The sequence below is a fragment of the Rana temporaria genome, chromosome 11 (assembly GCF_905171775.1).
Source record: "Rana temporaria chromosome 11, aRanTem1.1, whole genome shotgun sequence".
NCBI classification, from domain to species: domain Eukaryota; kingdom Metazoa; phylum Chordata; class Amphibia; order Anura; family Ranidae; genus Rana; species Rana temporaria.
In genome coordinates this window covers 120,563,755-120,568,378 of record NC_053499.1, presented here as the reverse complement: position 1 = coordinate 120,568,378, position 4,624 = coordinate 120,563,755, and the positions used below count along the sequence as shown (strand labels likewise).

Genomic DNA, 4,624 nt, shown 5'->3' with positions numbered 1-4,624 from the left:
GGACGACATCAATGGTGATGAGGATGATGTTCTATATGGACAGCTGTACCCCGGATGCCTGCATTCTTAGATGTGTCTGTTTTAATCATCAACAATGTGAGTTTCTAAATGTTGTACCTTCATTAACCACTTCCATACAGGGCATTTTCACCCCCTTCCTGCCCAGACCAATTTTTCGTTTTCAGCGCTGTTGCACTTTGAATGACAATTGCGCTATCATACAGCACTGTACCCAAATGAAATCTTTGGGCCAGATCCACGTACATTGCCGCATATATAGACCGGCGTAGCGCATCTCATTTACATTACGCCGGCTCAACTTAGAGACGCAAGTACCGTATCCTCATAGTATTTGCACCCAAATTTGCGCCGGCGCGACGTAAATTCCGAGGCGTAAGCCGGCGTAATTGAAAGTGGGAAGCATGTGGGCGTGCATAATTGAAATGACCTGTGACCCCATGCAAATGAAGGGCCGGCCGGACTGCGCATGACGCTGACTATGGTCAGAGCCTCTCTGCGCATGCTCAGAACTCGGCCCGGGGCAATCAGTGAGATAGGAACTAGGCCCGGCGTACTTAGTGAGATACGCCCAGTGCATAAATAGGCCCAGACATACGCCCTTCCAGTGCAAAAGTACATCCATTTGTTTCCCTTCCTGAAGCAAGGTGCTTTTGTTCCATTGTCTGTTGCTGTTTGTTGGTTTGTGTCGTGTCGTTGTGGTTTTTGGAGAGTGTTGTGGAAATATGACTGAGAGGAAGAGGAAGCTAAACTACTCCTTGCGGGAGAAGGAGATCATTGTGAGGGCCATTACCCGCTTTGGTCGTTTGCTGCATGGCCCTGAGAGTGCCAACACCACACCGGCCAAGAGGAGGCAGATACTGCAGGACATCACAGACGATGTCAATGCGTTGGGGGGTGAAACCCGGACCCGCAATGGGATCCAAAAAAAGATCAATGATCTCAGGCGTGTGGTCCGTGGGAAGCTGGCAAAGATGGTCGCTCATGCCAGGGGCACTAGAGGGGGACCACCATGCACTATTAGGCTGACTGCTGAGGAGCGTGCGGTGGCCCAGTGCTTCCACAGGCAGCAAGTGGAGTGGCTGCCTGGCTTTGACTCTATTGAGGAGGCCGTGAGGACAGGTAAGTGTTTTTTTTTTCTTTCTATCTGGTGAGTAGCATGTGTGGGGGGGGGGGGAGGGAATATGTGACAAGTGTGTGGATCCTCCAACCTGTGTATGTTTTGTGTCATCCACAGATGTGCAGGAGGGTGCTGGGCCATCTGGCCAGTCCGCAGCCTCCACCGGACATGAGTCTGAGGAAGACCCCCAGGCAAGCCCGGAGTCCTCCGAGGAGGTTGAGGAGGAGGTGATGTCAGGGAATGATCTCACGCTCCATTTGGAGGAGTCTCCCCCTAGGGCTGGCAGCAGTCAGGCCTCCATCAGGGGTAGCCCCTCCCACTCCTCCCCCAACAGGGCTTCCCCCCCAGGAGTCTCCCCTTCTCCCAGGCCACAAGCCTCATCTGGAGGCAGGAAGGCGACCCGCAAGACCAGGGGGGTGGCAGAGGTTCTGCCTGCAGACCTAAGAAGGGACCAGGCCCGTCATCTGGGTCAGGTCACCCAGACTTTGGGCCGGATGGAGGAGAGCCTGGCCTCAATCAAGGAGTCAGTTGTGGACATGTCTTGCAACTCCCTGGCTCTCATAACATGTCTCAACGACCTGCAGACTGCCACAGCAGGCGTTGGTCAGGATGTGCGTGCCCTGACCCAGGCTGTCCAGGCCAACACGGCAACCCTCAATGTGGGCCTCAGCAGAATAGCCGTGGCCTTGGAGAACAGGCCGCCAGGTGGGCAGAGACCAGGGGATGCTCCTCCTTCCCCTGATTTCCCCCCCCATGAGTCTCCCCTGAGGAGCCGGGGCCGGCCCAGGCGTGGGTCACGCCAGCGGCGTTAAGTTTTTGTATTTTATTGTTTTCAGTGTTTTTTTTTTTTTACTGTGATGATTTGTTTTATATTTGTGAATGATGTATGATTGTGGGGGTGACATTCCTGCCGGAAAAGGGGTGTCACCCTCAGTTGTGGTGGAGAAGGGATCCCCAGGACCAGGGAGAAGTGATCCCCAGGTCCGTGTGAATGGTGTATGAATGTACAGTGACATAATTGGAGCCTTGGCGTGGCGTTGCTGCTCCCAAGTCCTGCATGGTGGGCTTGTGCTAATCCAATTTGATGAGGATGTGGCGTGCATGCATGCATGCATTCTCATTGTGCCATGATTAATGTGTGGGTTTAACGTGCAAAGATGCCTAATGCGAGGCGTCTCTGGCATACAGATTGTTGTCCTGCAAGTGTGGCTGCTCAGCTCGTCCCTAACGGTGTTGCTTTAGCTGACATGCACACGTCTGGTGCAAAGTTAAAGCTGCTTTTATGAGGGGTAACTTTAGACTGGACATGCAGCTGATGCGCACAGCGCGTAGCCTGCGCCTGTCAAACATACTTTTGTGGATCGCCGTATCTCCCTCATTTGCATAGCAAAACAATGGTGCGTCTCGCGTATTTTTGCGCCCACGATGCGCCGATGTAATCTTTTTACGTCGGTCGGAAAAAATCTGGTTTTCAGGCGTATCTCGTTTTGGGGATACGGCGCATAGATACGCCGGCACATATTTACACTTACGCCGCGCATCTCGAGATACGCCGGCGTAAGTGCTTTGTGGATCTGGCCCTTTATGTTTTTTTCCCCCACAAATAGAGCTTTCGTTTTGTGGTATTTGGTCATCTTTGCGGTTTTTATTTTTTGCGCTATAAACAAAAGAGCGACAATTTTGAAAAAAACAATATTTTTTACTTTTTGATTTAATAAATATATATATAAAAAAATATGTTTTTCCTCAGTTTAGACCAGGCGTCTCAAACTGGCGGCCCTCCAGCTGTTGCAAAACTACAAGTCCAATGAGGCATTGCAAGAATGACAGTTACCAGCATGACTCCCACAGGCAGAGGCATGATGGAACTTGTAGTTTTACAACAGCTGGAGGGCCACCAGTTTGAGACCCTTGGTTTAGACTGATACGTATTCTTCTACATATTTTTGGTAAAAAAATAAATAAATCGCAATAAGCGTATATTGATTGGTTTGCGCAAAAGTTATAGCGTCTACAGAATAGGGGAAAGATTTATGTCATTTTGATTTAATATTAATATTCTAATAATGGTTGGGAAAGTAGAACAATGGCGGGACTATAGCGGTGCATGCAAAAACCAGTAAAGGAAGATAGAACAAGTAATATAAATTTTAATGATTTATTAAAAAACAGAGTAGCGTCAGGTTGTAAGGCATATCATAGACCTCACAGGAGCCCACTACACAACTCAACAACCTGATCAAGAGTACAAAGTTAAAAGGTTCCCATAACAGACATCAGTACTGTAACAGAGATCGCAACCCGGTTGGTAAACCCTATATATTTCGCCCGGTCAGGCTTCTTCAGGGGTGGTTGAGATCAGAGTTTGGATTCTGATAGTGACATACAGAGAAAGAAAGTTAACGATTTATACATAGAAACATTAGATATATATAAACAATAAACAAATAAAGTCGCTCTGTCAGTGTATATCACATAATGCCCACCTGCTGGTCCGTAGTGGGAGTAAAAAGACAACAGGGTGCGTGTATACCCTGGTTCCATCACATGCCTGAAAAATCAGGCCGGATGAGCACAAGTTGACAGCCAAAAGGATAACCTAGGCAGGGAAAAATGAGGAGCCGCTGCAGATGGAATTCACACAATCCCCAACCATCGGAGAGGCAAGGGGCGGCACCCAGAGACAGAGTGGCCAACTGTGGAGAAGAGTAGTAATATCAGTATCTATTATAGAATACTTAATAAAAATATTTATAGAAAGTAGGGGTGTAACGGATCGTCACCGATCCGTGATCCGAACGGGCCACCCCGTTCGGATCGGCACACCCCGCGATCCGCGGAGCGCTCCGGAGCCTAGGCCTAGGAAAGTCCCCGGCTTCGGCCTAGCTCCGGAGCGATCTTGCTCCACCCAGTCTGCTTGCCAGAGCCCAGCGTGACACGCCTCCCCGCCTCCCCGGGGAGGCGTGTCACGCTGTGCACTGGGCTCTGGCAAGCCGACATGGAGAGGGAATAGTAGCAGAGAAACACTAGTGTGAGAGGGGGGGGGGGGGGGGAAAGAGCACATTTCACGGGTGGATTAAAGAGGAAGCAGGTGAGGCTGTTTGGGACTTGTTAAAAGTACAATCTTGATGTTTTTACAGCTCTATATATATAATTTATATATATATATATATATATATATATAATTATATATATAGAGCTGTAAAAACATCAAGATTGTACTTTTAACAAGTCCCAAACAGCCTCACCTGCTTCCTCTTTAATCCACCCGTGAAATGTGTGTGTGTGTGTGTGTGTATATATATATATATATATATATACATACATACATACATACATACATACATACATACATATATGTATATATTACACACACACATTTTTTTTTTTTTTGCACTGATCCGAAAATGATCCGATCCGTGACTCCTGATCCGAGGATCGATCCGATCCGTGAGTTTTTTGATCCGTTACACCCCTAATAGAAAG

The 4,624-nt window shown here is 48.4% G+C and overlaps 1 long non-coding RNA gene across 1 annotated transcript; it reads right to left on the bottom strand.

Annotated features, from left to right (window-relative positions):
- Window positions 1-3,282: 3,282 nt before the first annotated feature.
- On the bottom strand, window positions 3,283-3,858 carry LOC120916931. Its single transcript, XR_005744145.1, has 2 exons — window positions 3,625-3,858; window positions 3,283-3,510 (listed from the first exon to the last, which is right to left on the bottom strand). It is a non-coding gene; the product is annotated as an uncharacterized LOC120916931 (long non-coding RNA).
- Window positions 3,859-4,624: the final 766 nt, after the last annotated feature.